At 46.6% G+C, this 14,086-nt stretch overlaps 1 protein-coding gene across 1 annotated transcript in view; it reads right to left on the bottom strand.

The window, feature by feature from the left end:
- The window catches only part of ANXA2 (annexin A2), a 43,770-nt gene extending 32,293 nt beyond the window's left edge, over window positions 1-11,477 (bottom strand). Inside the window, exon 1 of the mRNA XM_069483305.1 lies at window positions 11,436-11,477. The gene's annotated coding sequence lies outside the window, so the exon portion shown is untranslated. The remainder of the gene's footprint in view (window positions 1-11,435) is intronic.
- Between the last annotated feature and the right edge of the window lie 2,609 nt (window positions 11,478-14,086).

Below are 14,086 nucleotides of genomic sequence, written 5' to 3'. Positions count from 1 at the left end.
AGCATTTTGGACTAAGCATGTTGCAGGCCCTGTGTGCTGTAGGAGGTGGCGGGAGGTAAGAGGAGAGGATTCGCCTTTATTTATGGTTAAAGATGTATTTAATATTTCCGCAAGACTTTCATCCTGAGCCTCCACCCCTCTCTTCCCGACACTCACAAAAGCTTGTTAGGCGTGGCAAAAAGAAAGTCGGTCAAAGATATTCCAATTACCCCCACTCCCACAACTCTCAGACTCCCTCCCCTCTCCAATATGTCCTACCAATGGGTATAATTCTGGTTTGTAAAAGGCTTGCTCCATAAATAAACTGTGGTACATCCAGACAATGGAACTCTTCAGCACTGAAAACAAATGAGCTATCGAGCCACAAAAAGACATGGAGGAAACTTAAATGCATATTGCTAAGTGAAAGAAGCCAATCTGGAAAGGCTACATACGGCATGGTTCCAACTATAAGACATTCTGGAAAAGGCAAAACTATGGAGACAGTAAAAAGATCAGCGGTTGCCAGGGGTTGGGGGGAAGGGAGATGAATACGCGGAGCACAGAGGATTTGTAAGGCAGTGAAAATATGCGGTATGATACTATAATGGTGGATACATGTCATTATATGTTTGTCAAAGTCCACATGCAACACTAATAGTGAATGCTAATGTAAACATGTAAACTATGAGCTTTGCGCGATAATGACTTGCCAACATATGTTCATTGATTATAACAAATATGCCATTCTGGTGCACGATGTCAAGAGCGGTAGGCTGTGCACGTGTTGGGGCAGGGGGTACATGGGAGCTATCTGTATTTTCCATTCAATTTTTCTGTGAACCTAAAACTGTCCTAAACAAAAAGGTTATTAAAGAAAAGTTTTGCTCTAAAGCTATACTATCTAATACAGTAGCCACCAGCGTCATGTGGCTATCAAGCATTTGAATTGTGGTCAGTCTAAACTGAGATGTCCTGTAAGTGTAAAGGACACACTGAATTTTGAAGGCTTAGTATGAAAAAAAGAATGTAAAATCTTTAATTAGTAACTTTTACGTTGGCGAGTGTGGTTCATGTGTGTAATCTCACCATACTGGCAGGCCAAGGCAGGAGGATCACTTGAGCCCAGGAGTTCAAGACCAGCCTGGGCAACACAGCGAGATCCCATCTCTACATAAAATTTAAAAATTAGCCAGGCATGCTGTTGTGCACCTATAGTCTCAGCTACTCAGGAGGCTGAGGCAGAAGGATCCCTTGAGCCCAGGAATTTGAGGTTACAGTGAGCTGTGGTTGCACCACTGCACTCCAACCTGGGCAACAGAGTAAGAGCCTATCTCAAAATAAATAAATATTTTTATAGTAATTATATATTGCAACTATGCCAGGCACAGTGGCTGACGCCTATAATCTGAGCACTTTGGGAGGCTGAGGCTGGAGGATCGCTTGAGGCCGGGAGTTCAAGACCAGCCTGAGCAAAAGCTAGACTCAACGTCTCTACTAAAAACAGAAAAATTAGCCAGTCATGGTGGCACACGCCTATAGTCCCAGATACTTGGGAGGCTGACGCCAGAGGATTGCTTGAGCCCAGGAGCTGGAGGTTGCAGTGAGCTTTGATGATACCACTGCACTCTAGCCTGACTCTAGCGACAGGGTGAGACCCTGTCTCAAAAAAAAAAAAAAAAAAAAAAAAAAAAATATATATATATATATATATATATAAAATATATATATAGCAACTATGATATGTTGGGTAAATTGGGTTAAAATATAGTATTTTAATGTAATTTCACCCATTTCTTTCACCTTTTCTTAATGTAGCTGCTAGAAAATTTACAAATGTGTATGTAACTTATGTTCTATTTCTACTAGGCAGTGCTGGTCTAGAAGATCCTACAGAGCCAGGGTCCAGTCTTAATCCAAAAACCTTAGTGATAGCCAGGTCAGCTGAAGTCTGAGATACCTTGTGTCAAGACAGACAAGTTTGAGTCTTCCTTGACAGAGCAAGAAATCTCCAACTTCAGCTTGGGCCTGCAAACATTCCAGAGGGACTCATCAGTAACCCTCAGCCTGAGAAATACCAAAGCACAGTTGAATTTCCTAGGACACTGAACCACTCAAGCCCTGGCCTTAACTATCACCCCTGGGACTCAGTCAGAACTGGACTAGGTCTGTGGCAAGGGATTAACCGTTGTCATCTGCCTTGCAGAATTCTGGTCACTACTGTAAACAGCTAAGAAATAAAGATGCAAAATAAAATAAAACAAAACCGGGAGCTGCAAGTAAAAGTTATTTCCATTCCAATGTATGGATTAAATTTCATTTATTTTTTCACCAGGTTCTGATGTTGAGTAAGTCTCAACTAGAGGCATAAGTTTTCACGGTGTTGCTCTTTCAAGTTGTCTTCTGACCTCTGAGCACTGGCTTTGAAGAAAGCTGCCTAGCTGTGTCCCACACGGGACTCCCCAGTCCGGCACAGATCAAAGACAATCTGATGGGCTTCCTTACATTCTTAGTCTATGTTAATTCTTCTCCCACAGCCACACCTTGAGAAGACAAATAATAGGGACTTTTTAAAGCCCTACAAATCTTGCTCTCCATTTCACCATTCATAATTGCGCTGCTTTCATTGTATCAGTCCAGCATGCCACTATCAATTCAATTTCTATTTGATCTTGTCACAATCATTCAAAATCAGTCCTTTGTGGAATTACCCCAGCAGAGCCACGCCTTCAAAGATTAGCTTCAGAGTCCAGCCTCAGCTCCCTCTACCTACTCCCCAGCAAAAGCAGACTGGGGCGCCAAACTGTTTCTTACCTCTCCCCAAACGTACCGTACTCTTTTCACCTCCAGTACCTTGGTTCATGAGTAGTGGGGAGTACCTTCCTCCCACATCATCTTACTCTCACCTTCTTCGATTTATGGAGACCCTGCCCGTTCCTCAAGTCACCACTACTTTGGCATCTGCTCCAATAGGGTCACCATGGCCCCCGTGCCACAGAACTCCCTCCCGCCTTTCAATGCCAAGAACACTTTTTGAGGCCACTCCGTTCACCCACTCAGCAGAATGTACTGAGTGCTCTCCACGTGCCTAGTATTCCAATGGTGACAGCGTAAGTACAGTTCAAGGCAGCAGGGAGTGTGGTTTACCTGTCTTCCCTACAGAGTCCCACCTCCCCCATGGATTTAAGAGTATCTTTGCATATTCTAGGTGCTAAATAAACATGAAAACAATGAGTTGCTATTTTGCAGAAGTGATATTTATATTATTTGTAATCATTCTGCAGAAAAAGCAAAGATGTCATAACCACAAAGTCACAATTACCACAAATCAATATTCATGAAGGTTGCCATTACTCCATGTAATGCCCTTTGTATCCATATAAATATTTCCTATTTCTCTCTTTTAGATTTTGTTTTGCTTTTTTTTTTTTTTTTGAGACAGAGTCTCACTCTGTTGCCCAGGCTAGAGTGAGTGCCGTGGCGTCAGCCTAGCTCACAGCAACCTCAAACTCCCGAGCTCAAGCGATCCTCCTGTCTCAGCCTCCCGAGTAGCTGGGACTACAGGCATGCACCACCATGCCCGGCTAATTTTTTCCATATATATTTTTTAGCTGTCCATATAATTTCTTTCTATTTTTAGTAGAGATGGGGTCTCGCTCTTGCTCAGGCTGGTCTCGAACTCCTGAGCTCAAACGATCCGCCCACCTCGGCCTCCCAGAGTGCTAGGATTACAGGCGTGAGCCACCGCGCCCGGCCTTTGTTTTGCTTTTTAATTAGAGACAGGGTCTCACTTTGTTGCCTGGGCATGTGAGGGCAGTAACATGATTATAGCTCACTATAGTCTCATACTCCTGGGCTCAATCTATCCTTCTGCCTCAGCCTCTCAAGAAGCTGGGACTACAGGTACACACCACCATGCCAGGCTAATTTTTGTATTTTTTTGTAGAGACGGGGTACCACTATGTTGCTCAGGCTAGTCTTGAACTCCTGGCCTCTAGCGATGCTCCCTCCTCGGCCTTCCAAAGTGTTAGGATCACAGGCATGAGCCACTGAGCCTGGCCAATTATTTCCTATTTCATGCAAGTTTAATGGCAAACATTTACAACTTAGAAATAAAATACGGTCCTTGTTTATTTACTCCATCAAATCCCCTGACAATGCAAAGTCATTTTGCATATGACTGATCAGTCACTAGAAGAAAGAGTCATAATGTTTGTTAAAACATTAGCTTAATATAGTACATTTGACTGATGAGAATGGGTCAGTGTGCGGCTACCCTCGAAAGCAGAAAAAGAAAGTCTTGGCAGCGCTACTGTAGATTACAGACACTGGCAATACTCAAGTTATCAATCAATAAATCCATAACGAGCACACACTGGGCCTATACTACATTCGGGTCTATAAAGACACATGCAAAACCATGACATGCACACTCCCACCCCGCAGGACCTTGGAGCTCTCTTCCCCTCATGACTCTGTAAGACACCTGAGAGACTGACCCAGGGTCACCTGGACAATGAGTAGCTGAGGCAGGGCCACACCCAGATACCCTGACTCCTGCGCCATTGCCCTTCAACCTCACCACAGTGGTTCTTCATTCTAAGAGATTAGTAGTGGGAGAGAAAGATCAGAGTAAGATCAGAGAAAGATTAGAGAAAGATCAGATCGCGTATGCGAAATCAGGGGAGTCCCAGACGGGAAGGGGAAGAATCTCCCACAGTGGTGGGAGAACAAGAGGATACGTTTGAAAACGAGCCAAGAGGAGTCTAAAATATAAGTTTTTGAAAGGTGTAAACTTAAGCTCGCCTGTGGAAAAACTGAAGAACCCCAGAGCCAAAAGTGATTGGGACCCGATACTTGTATTTATCTGTTCACCAAAACATCTGTTCTGGAGGCAGAATTTTCTTACTGAGAACAATCACTCTGACTTTAGCATAATTATTGTTTTGAATGAGAATAAAAAATGAAGTCTACATGCCATACAAGACAATTCCACCTCTACTAACTCCTCAACACAGTATAAAAATCATAAATGCATTAAAAGCAGAACCACCAGTCCTTTTCTGGCAGATTTCTCTAGAGAACATGACAATGGCAATCCAAATAATCTTTCCAACACTTCAGCCTCACCCAGTTGGCCAACTGGTTCCAACTTGCCAAGGAGAAAAAACAATCAGCAAATTCAATCTGTTGATGAGCACTGCTACACAGCAGTGCCTTCCATTCCCAGGGAGGGCTGGGTCACTAGACACACCATCAAGGTGGCTATCTATCAAGGGAAGGTTTTCTGTTTAAGAAAATCAACTAAAGAGGTACAGGGAGACTTACAGAAAGCGCCACACCCATCTCAAACTGGTTTGAAACCATTCACCCACCACTGGGGTGGGAAAACAGACCACTTGGCTCCACCCTAATGAAGGGAACAGTTTCTTCTGCCTTGAAAAGATTGATAAATGAGACTGTTAATTGCCTGACTAGAAAAGCTCTTAGTACAATTAAGGAAATCTGTGCAGCTATTGGAAAACAAGTCATTTATATTTTAACACAAGGACTATCTAAAAGATAATTTAAGGGTTTGTAATTTTTTCTTTTTTTTCATTTCTTATTATTTTCTTTTTATGGTTTTTTTGTTGTTGTTGTTGTTGCGGTTCTGCAAACGATCCGGGGGAGGTTTGTCCTTTTTAAAAAACCCTACAGATTTTATTGTACACTCCTTCGTTGTTTCACCCCAAAAGCATAATTATAACACAAAAAGGACAAGTGAGGCAGTTGTAGAACCTCCTCCAAAAAGAAAAGAAAAACAAAGTTTGTAAGAAGGTTGAAACAAACAAACAAAAGTAAACCTAAAAGTCAACACTGCAAACGGTAAAAACATGTTCTACCGAACTGAATTAAAAAGAACCAGCTCCAGAAAGCCCAAATATTATTCGAACAAACAAACAAACACAACATGTTGCAACAGGGTTGGTCTGCACAGCCAAATCTGCGTCTGCGCCAGCAGCTTCGCAGACACACCTACTTTATAGTTTAAACGTGGTGTTGACTCGTCACCACAAAACAGATCCCTAGCAACCAGGATGAATCAATCAGGGACTGGATGATTCAAATGAAGATTTTAAAGCAAAAATGAGCGGGGGTGGGAGTGTGGAGGCGTGGGTTTCCCCACCAAAGCCCATACTGTACACTCTCTTGGACACGAGTCTATAGGCCACTCTGGAATTGTACATTTAAAAAAAATACACAGCTTTGCAGGGTGGGAGGGGAGAGTTCCCACTGTACTCCATTCTCCACCCCCCCCCCAACAGCATCTTTATTCAACAGAACCTTGTTTTTTTTTTTTTTTTGTTGTTGAGACAGAGTCTCACTTTGTTGCCCAGGCTAGAGTGAGTGCCGTGGCGTCAGCTTAGCTCACAGCAACCTCAGACTCCTCGGCTTAAGCGATCCTACTGCCTCAGCCTCCCGAGTAGCTGGGACTACAGGCATGCGCCACTATGCCCGGCTAGTTTTTTCTATATAGATTTTTAGTTGTCCATATAATGTCGTTCTATTTTTAGTAGAGACGGGGTCTCGCTCAGGCTGGTCTCGAACTCCTGACCTTGAGCAATCCACCCGCCTCGGCCTCCCAGAGTGCTAGGATTACAGGCGTGAGCCACCGCGCCCGGCCAACAGAACCTTCTTGAAAGCACATACTTTTCTCCTTGGTTTTATGGTCTTGATTAATGCCTGAGTCACAGGGCCAAGCCATGCCCCAGAATTCCTGGAATTCAGCCCAGTGGCTTGATCAAACTGAGCAGGAGGGACAAGAGCACTTGCTCCAGCTTGTCCTTCTGCTGCCTGATCTAAATCAATATTTGTTTGCAGCTTTGAGCTCGCAGAGCCTCTCTGTCCGTCTCCTGATGTGAGGCTGGAGTGGGCAGGAAGAGACCTGCAGGAAGGGTGACGTCACTTGGCATGAAGCACTTTCAGGGCTGGGAAATCCAGGCCTTCATATCTACAGCTCAATTTGAGTGTTTTATGGCTAACATATTGTCCTTTCAACAGGGTGCGCTGCCTACAGAAAAAAGTCTAGGCTCAGCATTCAAGATCTTCCACACTCTGGACTTACCTACCTTTCCTTAAATACCTTCTACACACGCAAACAAGCACACGCTACACCGAAGTCAGACTGCACTGTTAACTCCTCCAAGCACACTCGACACCGTCCCACTACCTTCCCAAGTTCCCTCCACCAGGAACCTCTATCTTCATCAGCAGAATGAGACGTCAGGATACAGAAAATAATAAACGTTACCTCTCTTGCACAGCCCTCCTTGCCCTGTGCTCCTGCTGCTCTGTGTGTGTGTGTGTGTGTGTGTGTGTGTAACACAGAGGTCAGTACACAAAGGCTGTCTTCCACGCTATCCACCCACAGGGTTTCTGACTTCCTCGTGCCCTCACAGGTCTAAGCACAGTGCCTGGCACACAACAGGCATGCAATTTCACTTTGGGATGGCTTACATATGCTGGTCCTCCCATTTTAGAAGGTCTTTTCTTCCTTTTCCAACACACTCTCCTTCCTCAATTGTTTTTCTCTCCCTCCAATTGAACATTCCAAATGTGGTTCCAGTTCCACCCATTCAGAGCTGGAAATTTAAATTCCCAGCCTCTGCAAATCTTTGCAAAGCCTGGCAGATCACCTCGGGGGGCAGCCACTTTCTCATCATATGTAGCCTGTGCCCCCCACCTCCGTGCTGTCAGGGCTGCCTGGGTCCTAGCTCTGTCCACAGGACAATGTGGGAATGTAACCTACCTCTCCTTTTGGTCTGAAAGCAGGCAAGGAGGCAGGATGTCCAAGAAGCCTTAGGACTCAGACTTCCTCTGAGCTGTGAGTGTGCAGGCTGGGTGTGGCAAGGAGACAAAGGGCATGGACAAAACGCTCCAGGTCACAGCCACTCCCTGGAGTCAAAGCTTTCCACACCAACCTGGGATTAGAACTCAGACCGTGTGGGTGCTCTGACAAGGTTGAGATTAGATGGCTTAAAAGTTTCAGGGTGTACCCTACAAGGGAGATTTGGAGGTAATCTCAGTGGAAACACCCAGAAGCATAAGTGTGGGCATCTCCTGTCCCCTCCTGCGGACCTGTACCCTCAAGAAAACAGATGAGGACTGCCTCTGGCAATAGCAGAAGAAAAAATATGCCAGACAGTGAATGGGTGGAAAGAATTTTTTTAAAGGACTGGAATTTCCTTTGGTGTGGCCTACAACTTGGATAGGGTGTGGCCCCAGGGAAAATGACGGAAGAGGATTCTCATGTGCAAAAAAAAAAAAAGAGGAACATTCAATTTCTATTTAATTCTTACAGTCAAATCTGGAAGACAGGTTAAGACGCCATAACCTTAAACAACACTTCCCTGAGGAGAGTTAAACATGATGCTCAGGTATGTGGAACAGCTGGATTAAAGAGGAAATGAGCCTCAGCCAAATTTGGAAACTAACAATAATTTGGGAAAATAGAAAGTTTAAAATCCAGTCCAACTGGGCATGGTGGCTCATGCCTGTAATCCTAGCACTCTGGGAAGCCAAGGTGGGAAGATCACTTGAGGCCAGGAGTTTGAGACCAGCCTGAGCAAAGAGGGAGACCCATCTCTACAAAAACTAGAAAAATTAGCCAGGCATGGTAGCACACACCTATAGTACCAGCTACTCAGGAGGCTGAGGCAGGAGGATCGCTTGAGCCCAGGAGTTCGAAGTTACAATGAGGTATAATAGTACCACGGCACTCTAGCCTGGGCAACAGAGCGAAACCCATCCTTAAAAAAAAAATCCAATTGCTGTCTACACAGTTCTCTTATTTTGTCTCTTTTTTTTCTCTCTCCACTAGATTGAAGATCTAAAGAGCAGGAATTTTTTATTTTTGTCTGTTTTTTCATTGCTGTATCCCCATAACTCACATAACTGTGAGTGGAACATAGTGGGTGATTAATATTTTGCGGAGTAAATGGATGTTTAAAGCATCCTACTAGAGCCTTCGACTCATTTTGTGACATATCCACCCTCCCTTAATGAAAAATGGCTTGGCAGGTCCCAGGCCCTGTATAAGCAAAGAGTGAGAACAAAGGCTTGTAACAATGCATTAGAGCCAGATTCTAGGCCCAGTGTTGAAGGCGGAGCCTACAGCCCTCAAAATCAATAGCAATTATAGAAGAATGTCTACCTTCCCAGGAAAACTACTTAAATCAGAAATTAGCCAGGAAACTAATGGCCATGACTGCAAACCTAATGTTAATCAATACCGTAATTTAATAGCCCAAAGACACAGGATGTTAAATATGAAGACTCCAGTCCAAGCCTGAGGTCCTAACCAAAGCCAGTGAATCAGCAATATTTCCTGGGCATTCACCACGAGCAGGCCACTTGGCACTGAGGGAATTACAAAATCCAGGCAGTCTCCAAATCATAAATCCCCAACTAAAAAAATGTATATGATGGTCACATCCTTCCACTGCAAATGTGATTGATGCTTTTGGAGAAACCCTTGAGACATTTAGATAATAAATAGACTTAGAAGATGGGAGGAAATTGCTAAGCAGGAATGTCTTAACACCCTTGGCCACAAAGGACACTTTTCTGGCCCTGATCTCACCTAAAATCTTCCTTCGCATTGCTTGAGTATTACTGCTCCTTGATTCCATAGCCTCGAATTCTATAGATTACAGATCTGTTTACGTTAACAACGTTTATTTATTGTTGTTTTTTAAATAACACAATTGCTCTGGGTTGCTGGGGATTTTCGGACCACCGACCATTCCTAACTTAATAAAAACTGATTCAATTTGCTAGTCTCTAGCTGGATGTGAGTACACTGAAATGCGGAGGAGGAGGGAATACCGTACAACTGGACAAGCCTGGATGGCTGTTGTAACATGTCAAGGAAGGGGGTCTCTAAGGAGGTGGAGGAAGGTGGAAAAAGGAAAGTGGAGAGGGAGCAGAGACATAATTTTCTAATTAAAATAATTTAATCAGGGCCAACCTTAAACCTAAGAAAAGTTCCACAAAAAATATTTCAGTGATTTATTCTTCCTGCCCTCCTCATCTTCCCAAATTCCCCTACCCCACCCCCACCCCACCCCGCCCAAATTCAGCAGTACTTAGATACAGTGCCTGTTAGATAGGTTTCCCTGGGTTGGCCTGGGAACCTAAGCACCTTCCATCCCATTGTTTCAGTGGGAGAGTGCATTCTGCATTCCAATCCGAGTTCCAGACAGGCACATTAGCACCACATGTGTGAACAGGATCCATCAGCAGTCAGTCTGACGCCCAGGTCCTTGGACTCCAGGCACTTAGGGTTCTTGGTAAAGGCCCAATGTGCACCCATGAGGCCACTGGTCTTATACACACAGAACCACCACAGCTGCCAATCTTACTGCAAAAATGACCCTTTGCATTGTGTAGCCCTTAGTGTTTTCAGTGTACTTTACATATGTATTTCTGAATGAACATATTTTCTGAAATCTTCAATAATCCTGTGGGGTGGTGGTAAGACTGGGCGTCCTTATCAAGCCACTTTCATAGATGAGGTAACTGAGGTTCGCCTCCTGCATCTCCACAGCCAGTTGATGGAACCCCACACCAGCGCTGGGACCTGCTGCAGCGAGAGGCCCTGGGGACCACGCCCTTTTCTGTACCCTCAGTCCCTGACTCACTGTGGCATCATCACAAGTAACAGGACAGCCCTCCCCGCAGAACCACGGGGGACACTTCCTTCCTGATAAAAATGTGTTCAACCCTGTAGGAAACTCCAGGTACAGTGAAATCCTAAGTTGCTTTCCTACAAGATAATCTAAACAAAAGGGAATGAACTGAGGTTTTTTTGTTTGTTTTTTTTGTTTTTATTGTGGGGGTACTTGATTACTCAAACTCCCACCCTCATGCTCCGCACTGTTTCCCTCCTGCGAGTTGGTTCAAGCTCCACAAATGCGCGTTAGTTTCAAGTGAAGTAACTTGGAACAGATCGGGGGCTACTTTGCAGAGCGCGGCAAAGCTGTAGTTGAACGTGGAGGGAAATGCCCCCCGCCCACTGCTCGGCCTGGGGCGTGCAGCTCCCTCGGCGGCCACGCCCTGCTCCTGCCGGCGCCCGCCGCGCCCGGAATGCGGGGCCTCCTCCGCTAGCCTCGCCCGCTTCCCGCCGGGACTTGGGGGAATGCCCGACCCCCGCCGCCGCCCTGCACCCCTAGGCCCGGGCGCAAGCGGCCCGCTTACCCTTGCCCGGAACATCTTGCCCTCCCCACTGCGAGCCCTCCCCGCGGAACCCCGAGTGCGACCGCCCCTGCAGCCCCCTGCCCCGGACTGGCCCCGGGGCCTCCCGGGGTCCGCTGCCCGAGCCTCCCCGCGAGGCCGTCCCGTTTCCCAGGCTCTCGGCGCCCCGCTAGCGCCGCGGCCCCGGGCTATAGCGGGCGGGCGGGGCGCGCCTTGCTTACCTGGGCCGGGCGGAGAGAGCTGCGAGCGTCCCCAGATGCCGAGCAGAGCCGCCTGGCCTGGGTGGGGCTTTTATAGCTGCCACATCCTCTCAGAGCGGACGAGGCCCGCTCCGCCCCGCCCCGCCCCCCTTCCCCTGCCCGCTCCCACCCAGAGTCAGGGTGACTCACCCTCCCGGGCCCGCTGGGCGGTTGGGGCAGCCGCGCCCTGAACTGTTCCCCAAGCCGCGCCGTGTGGGAGCGGCCCCCGCGCCCACGGTCCTGCCCTCCAGGAAAGCCCTGCCGAGGTCTGCCAGGAGGCCCATTATGGGCCCGCTTCTTCTTCCCTTCCTCATTTTCTTCTTGAGTGCCACGTCGAGTTCTCAGCCTGGGCTCGGGTTAATAAATTAGAAAGATTTTTAGTAGACTCAGGCTTGGTTAAGTCACTTTTTTTCCTTGGCGTCCGTGCAATGGAGGAAAGAGTTGTTCCAAGATACATAAATCTGGACTACCCTGAGCTGGGGCCGCTGGCATCCAGTTCCCATTACCGTCTGCAAACATATTAGCTTAACCTCTGGCCGCCAGTTCCCGCAAGGAGCGCGGGGAGGGAGATTCGCCCTGTCCCACCCTGCAAAGCCTGGCCTACCCTGGCCCGGAGCCAGGGCTGGGGGTCGGGGGGGAGGAGTTGGGGATTTGGGGGCTCAAGCCACAAGCCAGGATCCCGCCACACCCAGAGGCGCCCCCTTTCCCGGGAACAGCTGTGCTCCGTTTCTCTCTGAGCCTTGGTCAGCTCAGTGCGGGCCTCGTAGCCCTCGTTCTCTGGCTGGGTGGAGCCCGCGGCTTTGAACCCCAAGTTCCAACAAAGAACTTTCCTCCCTTCCTTCTTTCATGACTGCCGGCTTTTTCCCCCTCGCAACCGCTTAACCAGCTCTCTTGCTCGGTTTTGCTGTTTCTGGCTTTTCTTGCACAAGTCACACTGGCAACATGTGGGCAAACACATGTGTGCAATACTGTATTCAAATCTCAAAATACCAGGAAAGCTTGGAAGCTTTACTAAGAATCCCCAAAGACTTCTCATTGGGTCTTTGAACTCAACCTTGCTCGCTCAACTTCACATAAGTTTTTTTTGTTTGTTTTATTTTTCAGACAAGAGTCTCTCTCTCCTCCCCACCCCCCCCCCCCGCCCGCCCACCGCTAGAGTGCAGTGGCATCGTCATAGCTCACTGCAACCTCAAACACCTGGGTTCAAGCGATCCTCCTGCCATAGCCTTCTGAGTACCTGGGACTACAGGCGAGCATCACCACGCCCGGATAATTTTTGCATTTTTTGTAGAACCAGCAGCTCACTATTGCCCTGGCTGGCCTCCAACTCCTGGCTATAAGCAATCCCCCTGCTTCTGCCTCACCAAGTGCTAAGATTACAAACAGCCATGAGCCACCGCACCAGGCCTCTTGCTCCTAGTCTTGATGTTTCTGTGTTTTAATCTCCCATTTATTTTAACATCCACGTTTACTTTCCAGGTGAGGTTTAATTCACTCCTGGGAATCAGAGAATGATAGGAAGGCCAGCAGACATTTGGTGCTGTGCTTACTGTCACATGGAGAATTAGCTGCATAAGTCCACCACAACTGGGGGCTCAATACCCCCCAGAGCTTTCTGTTACCCAGCACTTTACCTAGGGATTATACACAATGGGTCCGCCTAGAAGGACAAATAGAAAATGAAGCAACGCTTTTGATACAATTTCCGATTTACATTTATAGCTTCTCAATTTAAACTGAAAGCTTTAAAGGCAAAAACTATGTTTGTCTGCCTACTCCGTGTGAACATTTTAGAACATAAGAGGAACACAGGCAGGCAGTGATGGTAGGTGGGATTCAGCCTTCCTTCTCTACTTCTCAGGGTGGGTTCCATGGTCTCTTACTCCTAACTGTGCCGTTGGAATATATAAAAGGCATCAAATATCCAAAAGAAGTTTTTGCTTATCTTGGGCATCCAGCAAATCCAGACTTTTATAGGTCTGTGCAATAACCAGGATTCACTTCATGCTGAAGAACTTTGCATTGATGTTATCATAAAAATGAAGCTATTAGAAGTCATGGTTTACTATTTCTAACGAATGTGAGGCCAGTTCTGCCAGCATAAAAGAATTTTTGAATCTTAGTCCGAAGATTCTCTTCTTTCTAGTTCCCCCATGGTTGGGGAGAATGTTTACTACATCAGCCCTCAACTGTCTACTGTCGTGTATATTGTCCTCTAAGTGCTTGACTTTGTTTTGTTACACTTTATCTGCTGCACCTCAACACTTCTAGTGGCGCCTAGCCAGCAATGGTAGGTGCTCACTGAGTGTGATAGAATGACAGAACACAGTTATTCACTGAATAATAGAATGTTAGAGGGGCCCTAAAGATTAACTTGCCCTGTCCTTGATTTTATATATGAAGAAATTGGAGCCCAAATAAAGTCTTCTGCCTGGTTCAGGGATTGAATAATGCACCCAAGGTCCTTGCATCAATTACTTTTTGTGATGTAACAAATTAGCCCCCAAAATTTAGTGGTTAAAACACAAATAAACGTTTATTTGCTCCTGGCCGGGCACGGTGGCTCACGCCTGTAATCCTAGCACTCTGGGAGGCCAAGGTGGGCGGATCGTTTGAGCTCAGGAGTTCGAGAC

Source organism: Eulemur rufifrons, chromosome 2 (assembly GCF_041146395.1).
Source record: "Eulemur rufifrons isolate Redbay chromosome 2, OSU_ERuf_1, whole genome shotgun sequence".
NCBI lineage: Eukaryota > Metazoa > Chordata > Mammalia > Primates > Lemuridae > Eulemur > Eulemur rufifrons.
The sequence above is the reverse complement of the archived record's forward strand: the minus strand, read 5'-3'. Positions and strand labels throughout refer to the sequence as shown.